At 39.0% G+C, this 21,714-nt stretch overlaps 1 non-coding gene across 1 annotated transcript; it reads right to left on the reverse strand.

Annotated features, from left to right (window-relative positions):
- Positions 1 to 9,622: 9,622 nt before the first annotated feature.
- Positions 9,623 to 9,729, reverse strand: LOC122228949. Its single transcript, XR_006206832.1, has one exon. It is a non-coding gene; the product is annotated as a U6 spliceosomal RNA (small nuclear RNA).
- Between the last annotated feature and the right edge of the window lie 11,985 nt (positions 9,730 to 21,714).

Raw genomic sequence — 21,714 nt, forward strand, 5'->3', positions numbered from 1 at the left:
CAAAGAGAAAACAACATTGAAATGTCCAAGTTCATTTTATTTTATGTTTAGTGCTATTGAGTCGGAAAGAATAATGAACACTGCTGTTGGGCATTTTCCCTTTTCGTTCTGAATACCCAACCATTTCCTGATTCTTCCAGAAAAACTTCTCCTTTTTTACAAATTTTTGAAACTCTTGGAAATTTCCCAGTGATATTCGAGTCTTTCAGGGATTAGTATGCTCTATTAATAACTCTGGAAAAATTGAGGAGGTGGTGATAATTATTTCCTTGATTTGTGGTATCATAGAAATATCGTGGACTTGGGGATAAACCTGAATTAACTCTTTCACTTTCCAGCTGTGGAAATTTGGGAAAGTTTCTGGACTTCCTTCTGCCCCAGTTTCTTCAAAGGATGGTTGTGAGGATTAGAAAAAAACGTAATATAGCTTGTACAGTGCCTGGCACATAATTGGTCCTCAGTAAATGGGAAATATTATTATTATGATGATTAAAACTTCTGTTTTTCTCCTGAGAACTCAGTGCAAACTCTAGCATCTCTTCTAAGCCTGACTTTTCTGGCAATACTATTTCCTCTGGATCTTTACCTTTATTATAAGTTTATTTCTTTTTGTTTATTGAGGTATAATTGGCATAGAATTATATCATTTAAGGGGTACAACATAGTAATTCAACATTTATATAGATTGCAAAATAGTCACCACAATGAAAGTGAAATAATGTCGTATTTCTCTCTCTCTCTCTGATTTATTTCACCTATCATAATACCCGTGAAGTCCATCCATGGTGTCACAAATGGCAAGATTTTATTCTTTTTTATGGCTGAGTAACATTTCATCGTGTGGGTATATACATCTTTATCCATTCATCCCTCAGTGGACACTTAACTTGTTTCCATATCTTGGCTATTGTAAATAATGCTGCATTGAACAAGTGGTACATATATATTTTTGAATTAGTGTTCTCATTTTCTTTGGATAGACACCCAGAAATAGAATTGCTGAATTGCATGATTATTCTATTTTTGATTTTTTGAGGAAGTTCTCTATTGTTTTCCATAGTGACTGCACTAATTTACATTTTCACCAACAGTGCACAAGGGCTCCCTTTTCTCCACATCTTCACCAAAACTTGTTATTTCTTGTCTTTTTGATAATGGCCATTCTGACATGTGTAAGGTGATATCTCATTGTGGTTTTGATTTGTACTTCCCTGGTTTGCCTGTTGGCCATCTGCATATCTTCTTTGAAAAGTGTCTGTTCAAATCTCTTGCCCATTTTAAATTGTTTTTTGTTGTTGTTGTTTTGTTATTTAGTTGTATGAGTTCTTTATAGATTTTTCATATTAACTCCTTATCAGATATATGATCTGCAAGTATTTTTTATTCATCAGGTTCCCTTTTTGTTTCGTTGATGGTTTGCTTTGCTTTACAGAAGCTTAGTTTGATGTAGTCCCATTGTTTATTTTTTCTTGTGTTTTACCTGCTTTTGGAGTCAGATCCCAAAATAAACAAACAACCCCCCCCCAAAAAAACCCAACCCCCAAAACATTGCTACATTGCTAAGGCAGTTCAAGTAGCTTACATCCTAATGCATCTAAGATGTTCCAATATGTAGGCAATGCTAGTGATGGGAACTTTGGGGATTATAGTATACAAAAGTCAAAGCAGACTGTGATGCACAGTAGGTCCTCTGCTATCTAAACTCTACTTCTTTGTAGGAGACTTGGGGAATTAGCCCTGTCATTGAAGGTTTGTAGGATCCAAATCTACAGTGGTGGAGTGAGGCAGTGTAGATGATTGTAAAACTTAAATGAACATGTATAACTTAGGACAATGCTCAAAATTTCTGTACCTTCTGTTTCAAAACCATTGGGAGGACTTATAATAAACATAGATGATTTAACTAGAATATCTGGGGAATGGATCCTGGGGATATCCATTCTAAATAGGATACCTTAAGGATCTTTATATACTTTTTTTGAATTTAAGTTTTTAAAATTTACATCCAAATTAGTTAGCATATAGTGCAACAATGATTTCAGGAGTAGATTCCTTAATGCCCCTTACCCATTTAGCCCATACCCCCTCCCCAAACCCCTCCAGTAACCCTCTGTTTGTTCTCCATATTTAAGAGTCTCTTATGTTTTGTCCCCCTCCCTGTTTTTAGATTATTTTTGTTTCCCTTCCCTTATGTTCATCTGTTTTGTCTCTTAAAGTCATATATTTGTCTTTCTCTGACTAATTTTGCTTAGCATAATACCCTCCAGTTCCATCGACGTAGTTGCAAATGGCAAGATTTCATTCTTTTTGATGGCCGAGTAATACTCCATTGTATGCATGTGTGTGTGTATGTATGTGTGTATATGTGTGTGTGTGTATATATATATATATATATATATATATATATATATATATATATATACCACATCTTCTGTATCCATTCATCCATTGGTGGACATTTGGGCTCGTTCCATACTTTGGCTATTGTTGATAGTGCTGCTATAAACACGGGGGTGCATGTGTCCCTTTGAAACAGCACACCTGTATCCCTTGAATAAATGCCTAGTACTGCAATTGCTGGGTCGTAGGGTAGTTTTATTTTTAGTTTTTTGAGAAACCTCCATACTGTTTTCCAGAGTGGCTGCACCAGTTTGCATTCCCACCAGCAGTGCAAAAGAGATCCTCTTTCTCTGCATCCTCACCAACATCTGTTGTTGCCTGAGTTGTTAATGTTAGCCATTCTGACAGGTGTGAGATGGTCTCTCATTGTGGTTTTGATTTGTATTTCCCTGATGATGAGTGATGTTGAGCATTTTTTCCTGTGTCGGTTGGCCATCTGGATGTCTTCTTTGGAGAAGTGTCTATTCATGTCTTTTGCCTATTTCTTCACTGGATTATTTGTTTTTTGGGTGTTGAGTTTGATAATTTCTTTCTAGATTTAGGATACTAACCCTTTATCTGTTATGTCATTTGCAAATATCTTCTCCCATTCTGTCAGTTGCCTTTTAGTTTTGCTGATCGTTTCCTTCACTGTTCAGAAGTTTTATTTTGATGAGGTCCCAATAGTTCATTTTTGCTTTTGTTTTCCTTGCCTCCGGAGATGTGTTGAGTAAGAAATTCCTGCAGGCAAGATCAAAGAGGTTTTTGCCTGCTTCCTCCTCGAGGATTTTGATGGCTTCCTGTCTTACATTGAGGTCTTTCATCCGCTTTCAGTTTATTTTTGTGTATGGTATAAGAAAGTGGTGTAGGTTCATTCTTCTGCATGTCGCTGTCCAGTTTTCCCAGCACCACTTGCTGAAGAGACTGCCTTTATTCCATTGGATATTCTTTCTTGCTTTGTCAAAGATTAGTTGGCCTTATGTTTGTGGGTCCATTTCTGGGTTCCTTTTTCTGTTCCATTGATCTGAGTGTCTGTTCTTGTGCTTGTACCATACTGTCTTGATGATTACAGCTTTGTAGTATAGCTTTAAGTCCGGGATTGTGATGCCTCCTGCTTTGGTTTTCTTTTTCAAGATTGCTTTGGCTATTCGGGGTCTTTTCTGGTTCCATACAAATTTTAGGATTATTTGTTCTAGCTCTGTGAAGAATGCCGGTGTTACTTTGATAGGGATTGCATTGAATATGTAGATTGCTTTGGGTAGTATCGACATTTTAACAATATTTGTTCTTCCTATCCAGGAATATGGTATCTTTTTCCATTTTTTGGTGTCTTCTTCAATTTCTTTCATAAGCTTTCTATAGTTTTCAGCGTATGGCTCCTCTTTGGTTACATTTATTCCTAGGTATTTTATGAGTTTTATTGATCTGTTCTACTCTTGTTTTGGTTTTGATAGCATTGATTTATGCTCTAATCTTTACTATTTCCTGTCTTTTGCTGGTTTGGGTTTTATTTGCTGTTCTTTTTCCAGCTCTTTAAGGCATAAGGTTAGGTTGTGTGTCTGAGATCTTTCTTCCTTCTTTAGGAAGGCCTGGATTGCTATATACTTTCCTCTTATGACTGCCTTTGCTGTGTCCCAGAGGTTTTGGGTTGTGGTGTTATCATTTTCATTGGCTTCCGTACACTTTTTAATTTCCTTTTTAACTTCTTGGTTGGCCCATTCATTCTTTAGTAGGATGTTCTTTGGTCTCCAAGTATTTGTTACCTTTCCAAATTTGTCCTTGTGGTTGATTTCGAGTTTCATAGCGTTGTGGCCTGAAAATATGCATGGTATGATCTCGATCTTTTTGTACTTGCTGAGCGCTGATTTGTGTCCCAGTATGTGGTCTATTCTGGAGAACATTCCATGTGCACTGGAGAAGAATGTATATTCAGCTGCTTTAGGATGAAATGTTCTGAATATATCTGTTACGTCCATATGGTCCAGTGTGTCCTTCAAAGCCATTGTTTCCTGGTTGATTTTTTGATTAGATGATCTGTCCATTGCTGTGAGTGGGGTGTTGAAGTCTCCTACTATTATGGTATTACTATCAACGAATTTCTTTTTTTTTATTATTTTTTTTAAACGTTTATTTATTTTTGGGACAGAGAGCATGAACGGGGGAGGGGCAGAGAGAGAGGGAGACACAGAATCGGAAGCAGGCTCCAGGCTCTGAGCCGTCAGCCCAGAGCCTGACGCGGAGCTCGAACTCACGGACCGTGAGATCGTGACCTGAGCTGAAGTCGGACGCTTAACTGACTGAGCCACCCAGGCGCCCCATCAATGAATTTCTTTATGTTTGTGATTAATTGATTTATATATTTGGGTGCTTGCACATTTGGTGCATAAATGTTTACAATTGTTAGGCCTTCTTGGTGGATAGACCCCTTGATTATTATATAATGCCCTTCTTCATCTCTTGATACAGTCTTTATTTAAAGTCTAGGTTGTCTGAAGTAAGTATGGCTACTCTGGCTTTCTTTTGTTGACCATTAGCATGATAGATGGTTCTCCATCCTCTTACTTTACTTTCAATCTGAGGGTGTTTTTAGGTCTAAAGTGGGTCTCTGGTAAACAGTATACAGATGGATCTTGTTTTCTCATCCATTCTGTTACCCTATGTCTTTTGATTGGAGCATTTAGTCCAGTGACATTTAGAGTGAGTACTGAAAGATAAGAATTTGTTGCCATTATATTTCTTGTAGAGTAGAGTTTCTGGTGGTGTTCTCTGGTCCTTTCTAATCTTTGTTGCTTTTGGTATTAATTAATTAATTAATTAATTCATTCATTCATTCATCTTTTCTCTCCTCAGAGACTCCCCCTTAAAATTTCTTGCAGGGCTGGTTTAGGTGGTCACAAACTCCTTTAATTTTTGTTTGTCTGGGAAACTTTTTATCTCTACTTCTATTTTGAATGACAACCTTGCTGGAGAAAGAATTCTTGGCTGCATATTTTTCTGATTCAGCACATTGAATATATCCTGCCACTCCTTTCAGGCCTGCCAGGTTTCTGTGGATGGGTCTTCTGCGAACCTGATCTGTCTTCCCTTGTAGGTTAAGGACTTTTTTCCCATGCTGCTTTTATGATTCTCTCCTTGCCTGAGTATTTTGTGAAGTTGACTATGATATGCCTTGTTGATGGTCAGTTTTTGTTGAATCTAATGGGGGTCCTCTGTGCTTCCTGGATTTTGATGTCTGTGTCTTTCCCCAGGTTAGGAAAGTTTTCTGCTATGATTTGCTCACATAACCCTTCTACCCCTATTTCTCTCTCTTCCTCTTCTGGGACCCCTATGGTTCTGAGGTTGTTCCTTTTTAATGAGTCACTGATTTCTTTAATTCTCAAATCGTGCTCTTTTGCCTTAATCTCCCTCTTTTTTTCTGCTTCATCATTCTCCATAAGTTTGTCCTCTATATCGCTGAGTCTGTTCTGCCTCATCCATCTTGCCACTGCGGCATCCATTTGAGATTGCAGCTCAGTCATAGCATTTTTTATTTCATCATGACTAGCTTTTACTTCTTTTATGTCCACAGAAAGGGATTCTAATCTATTGGAATATATTCTAATCTATTCCAGCTAGATTCTTATTATCGTGATTCTAAATTCTGGTTCAGACATCTTGCTTGTATCTGTGTTGGTTAAGTCCCTGGCTGTCATTTCTTTCTGTTCCTTCTTTTGGGGTGAATTCCTTCATTTCATCATTTTGAAGGGAGTAAAGGAATTAATGAGGTAGAAAAAATTAAAATAAAAAAGTTAAAATTAAAAAATTAAAAACAAACACAGAGACAAAAATCGAATAAATGATGCTAGATCCTAGGTGTGTTTTGGTCTGTGTGTTGAAAGTGGCTTGGTAGATTAGAGAAAAAAAAGAGAAAAAAGAAAAAAAAAAGGAAATTGATTGAAAATTTGAAAAAATGAATACAGTGAAGTAGAGTAAAATTAAATGATGGAAGTAAAATAGAATTTGAAAAAGTTTACACAAAAGTAAAAAATATAGGAGAAAAAAATTAAAGAAAAATTTTTTAAATAAAAATTGAAAATAAAAATGAATTTTTTCTCTTTCTGTATTCAGGAAAAAGAAAAGAAACGAAAAAGAGAAAAAAAAAAAGAAGAAAGGAAATTGTATAGTTGGACCAGCTAACAGACTGAAATACGAACGAAACTACTTCGTTTTCCCCTAGAAGTCAATCTTTGAAGTGCTTTATAGTCCATGAACTAAGTGGGCGGTGAGACTTGTGTTCTTGAAGAGCGAGGTTGGCCCAGTTGTGCATGGCTTAGTGTAACGGCTCCATTCTCCACTAGATGACGCTGCTAGCCTACTAGGATGGATTGTTGTGGTGCTTGTAGGTGCGTATGTGCAGAAGCGGTGAAAATGGCGTCTCCCAGACTAATACGAGTCTCTGGTATTGGAACTCTGTTCTCCCTGATCAGCCATCATGCACCCATCCTTAGCCTTTGGCTTCTGTCCACTCCCACTTCCACACTGTCTGTGACCAAGCCCCAGGCAGCACCTCCCTCCTGAGTTTTGTCTCAGATGGGGCTGCCTTCCCTGGCCCCTCACTTCTGAGGGACTGCGGCTTTGACCTGTTCTGCCCCTCTGCATACGGTCTCACTGAACAATAGCTGGGTGCTGGTCCCACCCAGGAAATCTTGTGGGACCATACTGCTGCCAATGCCCAGAGACTGCAGCCAGGTGCTAGCCCACCCCAGAAAAAGTTCGCAAGACAGTTTAGCAGCAACTGCTAAACGGTTTAGCAGCAACCTCAGGGATTATGGAAAATCACAACAAACATCTGGCACCAGGCTTCACCCCCAATAACCTTGTTCAAGCACCAGCGAATGTGGCCACTCTCTGGGGTCTGCTGGGCCCAGGTGGCCTCACAGCCTCTACCAAATGTCCTTCCAGCAGTGGAACCACTTCTCCCATGTGGCCTGAGAACTTCCTGGACCACACTCTGCTCCTGGGGATTCGTCCTTCCCACCAGAGCACCGCCAGGTATCGAGTTGCAGAGTTTCAGATTCTGTGCTCCCCGTTTACAGTCTTAATGGAATTTAAACCCTCTTCTTTCTCCCTTTTTAGTTCAGTCCCTGTGGCTGTTTCCAATTTTCCACTTTCTCTCCAGTTGCTTTTGGGGAGGCTTGCTTTTCCCGTATCCCCTCCCCCCCCCCCCCCCAGTCTCTGTCCTCTCTATGCATGCAAAAGTGGTTCCCTTCCCTCTGTGGCTTCTCCCTCCCCAAGTTCACCTCTCCAAACCGTATATCTGCTGAATTCTGTGGTTCAGGTTGTGTAGATTGTTGTGTTAATCCTCAGATCAGTTTTCTATGTTTGCAGAATGGTTTAGTATTGTTCTGGTTGTATTTCATGGATGTGAGACACACAAAAAACTTCCATGCTGTTCTGCATCTTGGCTTCTCTGGATCTTATATACTTTAAGGTTAAAGAATATTAGATGCTAGACTTGAAAGCCACATCAGAGTCCTGATACAAAGGATCAGTGACCTTATAAAGAAGTTACCTTTTCCTCTCTCATTCAAGAGTGGCTTGCAGAAGGGGTGGTTACATGGAAAAGAAATCTAGGGACAAAGCTTTTATCCCAGTAGTAGGATTGAAAGATCTCAGTCTGGAAAGAGAGTTGAGGTTTCTGGAATAAGAATCAAGGCAAAAAGAATCCCAAGGACAAGAAATGAAGCAGACAGACTGGGGATTGGGCAAGATCTGATAGAGGATTTGTAACAGGGTTTCCTGTTTACCTCCCACCTTCCCCATTGAGACTGTGGTCTCCCTGAGGGTTGGGTTCATAACTTCTTTATCCACGTTTCTTTTGTACTTAATATAGGGCTTAGCAAAAAGTAGGCTTTCAGGTATTTATTAAACAAACAAACAAACAAACAAACAAATAAATAAATGCAAGTTGGGATTAGTGGGCAAAGGTGGGTGATGCTAAGCTCTTGAATGTGGACTAGAGTTACCTAAAGGTCTCTTGGCTCAGTTCACACTTGGTCCTGGGAGTTGACTTTGGGGCTGCACTTGTAGTTTTGGCATTAAATAGAGGGAATAACCAGATTGACTCAAGACATAGACTGAACCTAGAGTTAGAATAATTTAAGACGTATTTTGGAAGAAAGTGTGATTTGATTCTGCTTTGAAAGTAAGAGAGAGATTAAATGACTGATTTCAGTCCAACTCAACAAACATTAACTGGGCATCTACTCTGTGCAATGGCTAACAACTCAATGGAGGAGACCAAAAGGTAAAAAAAAAAAAAAAAAAAAACCTAACTACAATGTTATAGGGGATGTTGAAGGGGAAATTATCTAGGGTAATTGAGAGGAGAGATAATCTTTCCCTGGGACTTATGACCTAGTCAGGATGTGCTCTATAGTCAAGGTAGTGAAGGGCTTTCCAAGTGGAGAAAACAGCTAGGATAGGGGAAAGAAGGAATGAAAATGAAGGTATCTTGGGAGGTGGCATCAGGACTCTGGGTGGTGAGAGCAAAGGACAGATGATGGGTAGTGGGTTCTGGACCTCGTGGATCATCTTAACAAGGCAACGTTTATTCTAGAAACACTTGAATTTGTCAAAGTGTTTTAAGCAGTGTAATTACACAATTCAACTTATATTTAGAAGGTGAGTGTGGACTGCAAGATCTGGAGGAGGGTGAGAAGCTAGGAGCAGTCTGAACAGGGCAGTAGGGCAGCAAAGTGAGCAAAATTTTAATTAAACTAATTCTTACTGAGGTAGTAATGGTAAATAATGGTTTAAGACAAGTACTCTCTAAGTGTGCTGTTGCCTCCATATCTGGAGGAGGTGTGAATACTATGGATAGATTTGCCAGGTAGGCTCTAGAAGGGCACTTTTGGTTATCTGTTGTTTATTCTTCCCACTCCCAAAGCTAGCCCTTGCTAGCTGGTCTGCCCTGTAAATGAAATGCAGTTCTGTGATCTGGAGGAGAGTTCACAAGCTACAGGGCACAGGTTGCTCTGTGATTTTTAATTGACTAGCACGAGTTCTTTCTCTTTACTTTGAAGAGTCCCTCCTTGTATCAAGTTCATTACAAATGGACATTATCTGGCAGGTCTCAAATACAACAACTGTTGAGAACAGAGCCAGCAACCTATCTTTTCTCCAAATGGCACCCAGCCTTAGGACCAGGATTTACAAACCTAATTGTTGTTATTATATTGATTCTTTTTGTTGCTGTTTGTTTTTAAATATGGGACACTTCATGAATTTGTGTGCCATTCTTGCGCAGGGACTGTGCTAATCTTCCCTGTATCTTTCTAATTTTAGAATATGTGCTCCTGAAGTGAGCACTGGATTCTTTTTTTACCAATGTCCTAGTGTCAAATTAGCTCTGAGAAAAGTTCTTGTTTTTGGGTCAATATATGTGTTAGAAAGTTGTGTGAGTTAAAATTAAAAAGATATTATGGGGCGCCTGGGTGGCTCAGTCGGTTAAGCGTCCGACTTCACCTCAGGTCACGATCTCACGGTCCGTGAGTTCGAGCCCCGCGTCAGGCTCTGGGCTGATGGCTCAGAACCTGGAGCCTGTTTCAGATTCTGTGTCTCCCTCTCTCTGACCCTCCCCCGTTCATGCTCTGTCTCTCTCTGTCTCAAAAATAAATAAACGTTAAAAAAAAATTAAAAAAAAAATAAATAAAAAAAATTAAAAAGATATTAAAATTGTTCTCTTTTCCATTCTTTCATCTTTTCCTACTTACCCCCTTCTCATAAACCCAACAAACATACTCTCTGTGCAAATAAACTCTATGTTTAGAGAATAACAGAAATGACACATCATATGGTCTCATTTTGCCCTGATTGTGTAGTATTGACATACAAGAAGGAATGTTGAATCAAAAATAAAAACACCTGGGTTATGTTCCTTTCAATGGCATTAACTAGATGTGTAACCTGGGTACAGTTTACTTCACTTTTCCCAGCCCTAACTGCTGTAATATGAGGGAGACGGATTGTGTTCTATCTGTATAATTCTTTATAATTCTAACCAGTGGGGATTCTATAAGCTACATAGGAATGGTGACATATTTTTTCATGTGAAGGGGAAAATCTTGAGTGCTGCTTTGGGAAAGCAGCTGTTGATTGCTTCTTTGGGATCTATTTTTTCATTTCTTCAATAACCTTCATTTTTTTCCTTTAGGGATATGTTCTACTTTGCTTAGCTGTGCAGCCAGCATGGAATGCGCACCATTTTTGGCTTCACAGGTGGCTCCTGACAGGCTTAAACCAAACAGTGTGTATCATTAACTGGTTCCAGGATGAGCATCTGGCCCCATTCAGGCCACAGAGATGGGCAGGAATTATTTTTGCTGGGGGCTCCTGGGAAGAAGGCTTTCTTTTTCTTTTGTGTGAGGTAGTGAAGAGCTTCTCTGCCAGTGTATTGGAAGAAGCGAGATCTGGGAAGCTGAGTAGAGCCCAGAGAATCCCAAAGGAGCCAGAGCCTGGTGACTATACAAAGCTCTGGATAAAACCATGTCTGAAACAACATCCAACTTTTAAAAAACTTGTGACCCAATGAAATAATGAAGTTTAAGACAATTCATCTTGATTTCTCTGTTGCCATCAACTCAGATTCATAACTTTTCCCCTTAAGGTTTCACTAAATATATTTTTGAATTCCAATTTTTTTACCCCCTGAAATAAAAGGAAATTGCTTATACCTGCATTTTTATTACAGTCAGTTCCTAAATCATCAACTGGGAAGTGTTGAAAACAAAAATTTTAGAGTCGGTATGAGGCACACAGAAATTGCTTTATAAATGTTCATTGAATGAATGGAAGTGACAATAAATTAGAAAGAGGAAAGATAATATATCTGGGTGCAAGGGAAGGGATAGGTGGGAAGGTAGTTATATAGAATGTGTTTTGGGTGGGCACATACTAGTGAGGAAATGTATGGGATGATCATAAAGCCTAAACTGCTGGAATTGTCCTTTTTCTTCTCTCCTGAGATGTTTCCTAATTTTTTTTCTTTCAATTTAGAATTCAGGGAGAAAGAAGCATCTAGATTCACAAAATAAATTTTACTTCAATCAATTGATTAATTTAACAGGTGTTTAATGAGCACTTACAAAGGTCTCTAGTTACAAGGGAAGACTGATAAATAAATCAGTACTAATCACAAAGTTGATGAGTATTATGGAAATGGAAATATAGGGATTATGAGAAGAGAGCAAGGGATCTAACCTAGAGGAAGCTAAGAAAAGCCTTTTCAAGGAAATGATATTTAAGCGGAGATCTGAAGAATAAGCAGGTGGCAGTCAGATGAAGATGTGTAGAGGAAGGAGAAGAGTGTTCCATGCACTGACCCAATGGCTAGGGGGATGGAGGCACCTGTGAGGACATGAGAGAAGTTCAGAATATATGTAAGGAAGAGTGAAGGGTGAGATAAAGCCACTGAGAGGACCAGATTTTGCAACTCTCTATGGGCCAGGTGAAGTAGTTCAGGCTTTAAATTTTTTTTTAATGTTTTATTTATTTTTGAGACAGGGAGAGACAGAGCATGAACAGGGGAGGGTCAGAGAGAGGGAGACACAGAATCGGAAACAGGCTCCAGGCTCTGAGCGGTCAGCACAGAGCCCGACGGGGCGCTCGAGCTCACGAACCGCGAGATCATGACCTGAGCCAAAGTCGGCCGCTTAACCGATTGAGCCACCCAGGCGCCCCAGTAGTTCAGGCTTTAATTGAAGGGGAGTGGGAGGCTGCTGAAGGGTATATGCAGGAGAGCAACAGGATCAGATTAGCATTGAACTTGGACCACATATGGCACAGGGGCATGAGGCCCCCTCCCTCCAGTTATGTTCCTTTGTGCATCTGCACTATTGCCTCCACTTCCTTACTAAATGCTGCCTCTTTCCTTTTAAAACACTGGAAAAAAGTATGAAGTGGGCATTGTTCGTTCCCAGAACTGGTTACATCCTTACTTCTGTAGTAACTTGTTTTTCCTGGTAAATCTAATCTTCTTTCTCTTAATTAGCATTTGGGTTTTCGGTAGCTCTGACTTCTTGTAAATCAGCACTGATTTTCATCTCCTAAATACTGAAGATGGGATCCAGCTGGCAGGCATGGGTTCTACTGGATTTGTCTGGGACCGGCTTTTGCTTGGCAAGCAGCTGCTGACGAGGCTCACCCTGTGGCTCATTTTTGGGGGTTTTCTTTTGTGCAGCCAGAACACAGTTCCACCTAGCTCTTCTCCCAGCCATGTGAAGCTGCCTATACCAACCTGCAGGACCTCTCTGTCCTCCCAACTTGAGTGGTTCTCCAACCTGGGAATCAAAATCATCCTCCAAACGTATGAATCAAAGTCTTCAGTCCTCTCTTGCACCTGTTGTTTGCATCACAGGGCAAGTTCATTACTTTGCTTTCTTTCTTTCACTTTAAAGTGTTCAGCCTTCTTGGGGCACCTGGATGGCTCAGTTGATTGAATGTCTGACTCTTGATTTCAGCTCAGGTCATAGTCCTGGGGTCATAGGATCAAGTTCCCTGTTGGCCTCGGCACTGGGCATGGAGCCTGCTTGAGATTCTCTCTCTCTCTTTCCCCCTGCCCCTCTCTCCTGCTTACTCTCTCTGTCTCTCTCTAAAAATAAAAAAAAAATAAAGTGTTCAGCTTTTTTTCTTGGTCTGTTTGTAAACTTATGGACCTTCTTATTGCTTCTAGAGTTTGGATACAGTGAGTGCTGGATAACACCAATAGAATGATTGAAAGAGAAAAGATACTAAGTTCTGAGTCTGGACTGGAGGGTTATCAGAAACAGTGGTTTGCTGAGAAGAGCTGGCAGCTGGGTAGAAAGATTGTGAACATCGGTGTTTGACAATTTGAAGAGCACCTGATGGATTGGTGATCAGAATCAGTGTTCTGAAGTTGACTCAGGACCCAACTTATTGACTGATAAGGATGCACTTTTCCACAGGGAAGGGCACCACTCAAGAGAGAAGGCTTTCACAACTCCTTTACTGGGTGGCTCCTCCCCTGAATCTCCAGTATTATTGAAAGGCTCAAAGGAGATAATCCATGTAAAGTACTTAGAGGAATGCCAGGTATGGGTGAGCAATCAGGCACATGTTATTCAAATTATAGATGTTGCAGTCACTATACAACACAGCCTGGCTCTGTGGATGGAGCTGTGATTGCTTTTCCTGAAAACCTGTAATCCTTTCATTTACTTGCTAAGACATTGAATTATGCAACAACTATTATTGAGTGTTTAAGTGTACCAGACACTAATTCTACTTAGTTGACACAAGTATGTAAAGTTTGCTTTATTTTCAAGATTTTGGTTTTCTCTTGAGACATGTCATTCACTCAAAAAATAGTTACTGAGTACTAATTAATGATGTGGTCATCTGCAGTTACTTGTGGATCAAGGGCCAGGGGAGTTGATATTGATGGAGTAATGCATGGGTTTTTCTGCTTTATCTTGAGAGAGTATTATCCATCCTGGCTCTGTTTATTCCCATGCCTTGCTGGATTTTTCCCTCTATAGCACATATCACCATCAGACATATTATATATTTTATATTTTATTAATTTAGTTGTTTATTTTCTGCTTCCCTGAACTACAGTGTGAACTCCACAGGGGAGAGTTTTTGCCCATTTTCATTCATGCTGTACTCTCAGCTCTGAACAGTGCCTGGCACGGGTGTCCTGTAACTATTTATTGAGTGAATTTGCCTCACTTTGAAAGCTCCATCCCACACTCAGTTTTGCCATCCTTTCCTTAGACTCTTCCCTAAGGGCTGGGCTTGTCTGATAGAATATCTGGCTATTTTGACTTATGTTGCCTTGCTCTGTGGTGCTTTGCAAATCACACTATCAAGGTATCTGGGTATCTGGAAAGAGGGTAAAATGGCACCTGGCCAGTAACTCACTAACCATCTTGAAGATCTTATCTAGATAAGAACTGTTTGGTTTATTTTAGAATCCATCGTGAATGATTCTCATCAGGAAATAGTAGCTTTTAAACACATGCTTACTATGTACTGCACCAAATGGCTTACCTAATTTTCTCACTTAATCCTTACAACATATCTATGAAGGCAGTATTAGTATCTGAATCCTACAGAGGAGAACACTGATGCACAGACTGGGTAAGAAAATTGAAGGTCAGAAACTAATTAGTGTCCATACCGGGATTTGAATCCTAGTCTTTCTGATTACAAGGCTCATGCACCAACCTTGAGGCTACCCCTGTACACTGTTTGGACTTGTTATTATGGACTTCTGTTTGTATATTTATACCGTTCTTTGATCTTTGATCTTAATGGAGGCAAACCGACTTGCTTTCATTGATTCTTGAGACCAGAGGCTATCTGCTTTGCAGACATTCTTCATCTTAGTGATAACAAGGGAATATTTTAAATAATAAAGGGTGGTACACAAAATTTTATGTTAAATGTCACTGTAATGGCTTCCAACAATTTAATTGATCAGATAGACATATAACACATATGAACTTGATAGGTGTCCTTGAGAATATTGCATACAGAATTTGGAATTGTTGATTGGTCCTCAAGATAAGGAGGACCTTGCTGGATAAAATTCTCCAGCAAGCTGTTGTACAAGACTATGTATGTGCACATATGTATACTTGTGTGTTAGTGTGTGTTGATGGGTGTGTGTGGGGGCATGCATAAAGTGTAATGATACTGATTTATGAGAGAGATCAAGATACCTTCACTACTTCCCTGGAAGAGTAATTTTTTAATTAGTGTGAAAAGACTTTTTGGTTGTTTGTTTGTTTGTATATGTATACATACATACATACATACATACATACATACATACATACATATTCTTTCTTGTTTTAGTGTAATTTAAGTTTTTATTTTATTGTCAAGTTGGCTAACATACAGTGCAGTTTTGGCTTCAGAAATTGAACCCAGTGATTCATTACTTACCTATAACACCCAGTGCTCATCCCAACAAGTGTCCTCCTTTATTCCCATCACCTTTATCTTCACCCCTCCAACCCCACCCCCATCAACGCTCAGTCTATTCTCTGAATTTAAGAGTCTCTTATGGTTTGCCTCCCTGTTTGTATCTTATTTTTCTTTCCCTTCCTCTATGGTCATCTGTTAAGTTTCTCAAATTGCACATATGAGTGAAAACATATGGTATCTGTGTTTCCATCCATGTTGTTCATCCATGTTGTCGCAAATGGCAAGACTTCATTCTTTTTCATCGCTGAGTAGTATTCCATAGTGTATATATACCAGTCTTCTTTATCCATTTATCAGTTGATGGACATGGGAGCTCTTTCTAAAATTTAGCTATTGTTGATGGTGCTTCTATAATCATTGGGGTGAATGTGCCCCTTTGAATCAGCACTCCTGTATACTTTAGATAAATTTCTAGTAGTGTAATTGCTGGGTCATAGGGTAATTATATTTTTAATTTTTGAGGAACCTCCACACTGTTTTCCAGAGTGGCTGCACCAGTTTGCATTCCCACCAACAATGCAAAATAGATCCTCTTTCTCTGCATCCTCACCAACATCTGTTGTTGCCTGAGTTGTTAATGTTAGCCATCCTGACAGCTGTGAGGTGGTCTCTCATTGTGGTTTTGATTTGTATTTCCCTGATGATGAGTGATGTTGAGCATTTTTTCCTGTGTCAGTTGGCCATCTAGATGTCTTCTTTGGAGAAGTGTCTATTCCTGTCTTTTGCCCATTTCTTCACTGGATTATTTGTTTTTTGGGTGTTGAGTTTGATAATTTCTTTCTAGATTTTGGAAACTAACACCTTATCTGATACATCGTTTGCAAATATGTTCTCCCATTCTGTCAGTTGCCTTTTAGTTTTGCTGATTGTTTCCTTTGCTGTGTAGAAGCTTTTATTTTGATGAGGTCCCAATAGTTCATTTTTGCTTTTGTTTCCCTTGCCTCCAGAGACGTATTGAGTAAGAAGTTGCGGTAGCCAAGATCAAAGAGGTTTATGCCTGCTTTCTCCTTAAGGATTTTGATGGCTTCCTTTCTTACATTTAGGTCTTTCATCCATTTTGAGGTTTTTTTGTTTGTTTGTTTGTTTTTGTTTTTTGTTTTTTGTTTTGTGTATGGTGTAAGAAAGTGGTCCAGGTTCATTCTTCTGCATGTCGCTGTCCAGTTTTCCCAGCACCACTTGCTGAAGAGACTGTCTTTATTCCATTGGATATTCTTTCCTGCTTTGTCAAAGATTAGTTGGCCATATGTTTGTGGGTCCATTTCTGGGTTCCTTTTTCTGTTCCATTGATTTGAGTGTCTGTTCTTGTGCCAGTACCATAATGCCTTGATGATGACAGCTTTGTAGTACAGCTTGAAGTCTGGGATTGTGATGCTTCCTGCTTTGATTTTTTTTTTTTATGATTGCTTTGGATATTTGGGGTCTTTTCTGGTTCCATACAAATTTTACGATAGTTTGTTCTAGCCCTGTGAGGAATGCTGGTGTTATTTTGATAGGTATTGCATTGAATATGTAGATTGCTTTGGGTAGTATTGACATTTTAACAATATTTGTTCTTATCCAGGAGCATGGAATCTTTCTCCATTTTTTGGTGTCTTCTTCAATTTCTTTCATAAACTTTCTATAGTTTTCAGTGTATAGATTTTTTACCTCTTTGGTTAGGTTTATTCCTAGATATTTTATGGTTTTTGGTGTAATTATAAATGGGATCAATTCCTTGATTTCACTTTCTATTGCTTCATTGATGGTGTATAGGAATGCAACAAATTTCTGTGCATTGATTTTATATCCTGCAACTTTGCTGAATTCATGGATAAATTCTGGCAGTTTTTTGGTGGAATATTTGGGATTTCCACATAAAGTATCATGTGATCTGTGAAGAGTGAAATTTTGACCTCCTCCTGGCCGATTTGGATGCCTTTTATTTCTTTGTGTTGTCTGATTGCAGAGGCTAAGACTTCCAATACTATGTTGAATAACAGTGGTGAGAGTGGACATCCCTGTCTTGTTCCTGACCTTACGGGGAAGCTCTCAGTTTCTCCCCACTGAGGATGATATTAGCATTGGGTCGTTAATATATGGCTTTTATAATCTCGAGGTATGATCCTTCTATCCCTACTTTCTTAAGGGTTTTTATCAAGAAAGGATGCTGTATTTTGTCAAATGCTTTCTATGCATTTATTGAGAGTATCTTTCTTTTATTGAAGTGATGAAGCACATTGATTGTTCTGTGGATATTGAACCAGCCCTGCATCCCAGGTATAAATCCCACTTGGTCATGGTGAATAATTGTTTTAATATATTGTTGGATCCGGTTGGCTAATATCTTGTTGAGGATTTTTGCATCCATGTTCATCAGGGAAATTGGTCTGTAGTTATCCTTTTTAGTGGGGTCTTGTCTGGTTTTGGAATCAGGGTAATGCTGGCTTCATAGAAAGAGTTTGGAAGTTTTCCTTCCATTTCTATTTTTTGGAACAGCTTCAAGAGAATAGTTCTCAACTCTTCCTTCAATGTTTGGTAGAATTCCCCTGGAAAGCCATCTGGCCCTGGACTCTTGTTTTTTGGGAGATTTTTTGATTACTAATTCAATTTCTTTACTGGCTATGGGTCTGTTCAAATTTTCTGTTTCTTCCTCTTTCAGTTTTGGTAGTTTATATGTTTCTAGGAATTTATACATTTCTTCCAGATTGCCCATTTTATTGGCATATAATTCCTCATATTATTCTCTTATTATTGTTTTCATTTCTGCTGTGTTCATTGTGATCTCTCCTCTTTCATTCTTTTTTTTCAATGTTTATTTATTTCTGAGATAGAGGCAGAGCATGAGTGGGGAAGGGGAAGAGAGAGAGGGGACACAGAATCTGAAGCAGGCTCCAGGCTCTGAGTTGTCAGCACAGAGCCCAGTGCGGGGCTCAAACTCACGACCCATGAGATCATGACCTGAGCTGAAGTCAGTTGCTCAATCAACAGAACCACCCAGGCACCCCGTCTCCTCTTTCATTCTTGATTTTATTTATTTGGGTCCTATCCTTTTTATTTTTGATAAAACTGGCTAGTTGTTTATCAATTTTGTTAATTCTTTCAAAGAACCAGCTTCTGATTTCATTGATCTATTCTTTTTTTTTTTTTTTTGGCTTCAATAGCATTAATTTCTGCTCTAATCTTTATTATTTCCTGTATTCTGCTGGTTTTGGGTTTTATTTGCTGTTCTTTTTCCAGCTTTAAGGCGTAAGGTTAGGTTGTGTGTCTGAGACCTTTCCTCCTTCTTTAGGAAGGCCTGGAATGCTATATACTTCCCTCTTATGACCACTTTTGCTGCATCCCAGAGGTTTGGGGCTGTGGTGTTTCAATTTTCATTGGCTTCCATGTACCTTTTAATTTCCTCTTTAATTTCTTGGTTGGCCCATTCGTTCTTTAGTAGGATGGTCTTTAGTCTCCAAGTATTTGTTACCTTTCCTAATTTTTTCTTGTGGTTGATTTGGAGTTTCATAGCATTGTGGTCTGGAAACATGCATGGTATGATCTCAATATTTTTTGTACTTGTTGAGGGCTTATTTGTGTCCTAATATGTGATCTATTCTGGAAAACATTCCATGTGCACCAGAGAAGAATGTATATTCTGTTGCTTTCGGATGAAATGTTCTGAATATATCTGTTATGTCCATCTGGTCCAGTGTGTCATTCAAAGCCATTGTTTCCTTGTTGATTTTCTGTTTATATGATCTGTCCATTGCTGTGGGTCAGGTGTTGAAGTCTCCTACTATTACAGTATTATTACTAATGAGTTTCTTTATATTTGTGATTAATTGATTTATATATTTGGGTGTTCCACATTTGGCGCATAAATGTTTACAATTGTTGGGTCTTCTTGGTGGATAGACCCCTTAATTATGATATAACGCCTTTCTTCATCTCTTGTTACTGTCTTTATTTTAAAGTCTAGATTGTCTGATATAAGTATGGCTACTCCAGCTTTCTTTTGTCGACCATTAGCATGATTGACGGTTCTCCATCCCCTTACTTTCAATCTGAAGATGTCTTTAGGCCTAAAGTAGGTCTCTTGTAAACAGCATATAGTTGGCTCTTGTTTTCTTATCCATTCTGTTACCCTATGTCTTTGAATTGGAGCATTAATCCATTGACGTTTAGAGTGAGTACTGAGAGTTATGAGTTTATTGCCATTATGTTTCTTGTAGAGTTTCTTTATTGCCATTATGTTTCTTGGAGTTTCTGGTGGCATTCTCTAGTCGTTTCTAGACTTTGTTGCTTTTGGTGGTTTTTTTTTTTTCATTTTTTTCTCCTCTCAGAGAGTCCCCCTTAAAATTTCTTTCAAGGCTGGTGTAGTGGTCATGAACTGATTTAATTTTTATTTGTCTGGGAAACTTTTAGTCTCTCCTTTTATTTTGGATGACAGCCTTGCTGGATAAAGAATTGCTGGCTGCGTATTTTTCTGATTCAGCACATTGAATATATCCTGCCACTCCTTTGAGGCCTGCCAAGTTTCTTTGGCTCCAAACATTATCTGTCTTCCCTTGTAGGTTAAAGACTTTTTTTTTCCCTTGCTGCTTTCATTACTCTTTCCTTGACTGACTATTTTGTGAATTTGACTATGACATGCCTTGCTAATGGTCAGTTTTTCTTGAACCTTATGGGAGTCCTTTGTGCTTCCTGGATTTTGATGTCTGTGTCTTTCCCCAGGTTAGGAAAATTTTCCACTATGATTTGCTCACCTTCTACCCCTTTTTCTGTCTTTTCATCTTCTGGGACCCCTGTGATTCTGATGTTGTTCCTTTTTAGCAAGTGACTGAATTCTCTAATTCTTAAATTGTGCTCTTTTTTAGTTTCCCTCTTTTTTTCTGCTTCATTATAAGTTTGTCCTCTATGTTGCTGATTCGCTGCTCTGTCTCCTCCATCCTTGCCGCCATGGCATCCATTTGAGATTGCAGCTCAGTTATAGCATTTTTTATTTCATCCTGACTAGATTTTACTTCTTTTATCTCTGCAGAGAGGGATTCTAATCTATTTTTGACCCCAGCTAGTATTATTATTATTGTTATTCTAAATTCTGGTTCAGACATCTTGCTTTTATCTGTGTTGATTAAGTCCCTAGCTGTTGTTTCTTCCTGCTCTTTCTTTTGGGGTGAATTCCTTCATTTCATAATTTTGAGGGAAGGAAAGGAATTAATAAGGAAAAAAATTAAAATTAAAAAATTAAAAACAACACACACACACACAGAAATCAAATAAATGATGCTAGTTCCTAGGTGTGTTTTGGTCTGGTTATTGAAATGAGCTTTATAGAGAAAAAAGGAAAAAAAAAGAAAGGAAAAAAAGAAAAACAAGAAAAAGAAGGAAAACGTTTGAAAATTTGAGAACATGAATATAATGAAATAGAATAAAATGAAATAATGAAAGTAAAATAGAATTTGAAAAATTTACAAAAAGGTAAAAATTATAGTAGAAAAAGTAAAGAAAAACATTTTTACTAAAATTGAAAATAAAATCAATTTTTTCTCTCTGTATTCAAGGAAAAGAAAAGAAAAAAAAAAAAAGAAAAGTGAATAGGTAGACCAGCAAACAGACTGAAATACAATTGAAATTACATCATTTTCCCCTAGAAGTCAAACTATGAAGTAGTTTATAGTCCATAAACTAAGCAGGCGAAGAGATTTGTGGTGTTCCTGAAGAGTGAGTTTGGTCCAGTTGGACAGGGCTTAGTGTAATGGCTCCATTCTCCACTACATGGCGCTGCTTAGCTTGCTGGGGTGGATTGTTGTGGCACTTGTAGGTGTGCATGCACATGCACTGGAGGTGTGAAAATGGCATCACATAGCTACGTAGTCTCTAGTATTGGAAGTCTGTGCTCTCCCCAACCAACAATCGTGCACCCATCTTTTGTCTCTGGCTTTAGTCCACTCCCGCTTTTTCACTGTCTGTGACCAAGCCATCAGGTTGCCAGGTGGCACCTCCGTCCTGAGTTTTATCTCCAATGCAGCTGTGTTTCCCAATCCCTCATTTCTGAGGGACTGTGGCTTTGACCCATTCAGATCCTCTGGGGGAGGGTCTCACTGAACAATGGCCGGGTGCTGGCCCCACCCAGGAACGTTTGCAGTACTATACTGCTGCCAATGCCCAGAGACTGCAGCTGGGTGCCAGCCTGCCCCAGAAAAAGTTCACGTGATTGTATAGCAGCAGCGTTTCAGGGATTATGGAAAATCACAACACACATCTGGCACCAGTCTTCACCCTTAACAACCTTGTTACAGCACCAGTGAATGTGGTTGTTCTCTGGGATCTGCTGGGACTGGGTGGCTGCACAGCCTCTACCAAATGTTCTTCAAGCAG

Source organism: Panthera leo, chromosome C1 (genome assembly GCF_018350215.1).
Source record: "Panthera leo isolate Ple1 chromosome C1, P.leo_Ple1_pat1.1, whole genome shotgun sequence".
In the NCBI taxonomy this organism is placed as follows: domain Eukaryota; kingdom Metazoa; phylum Chordata; class Mammalia; order Carnivora; family Felidae; genus Panthera; species Panthera leo.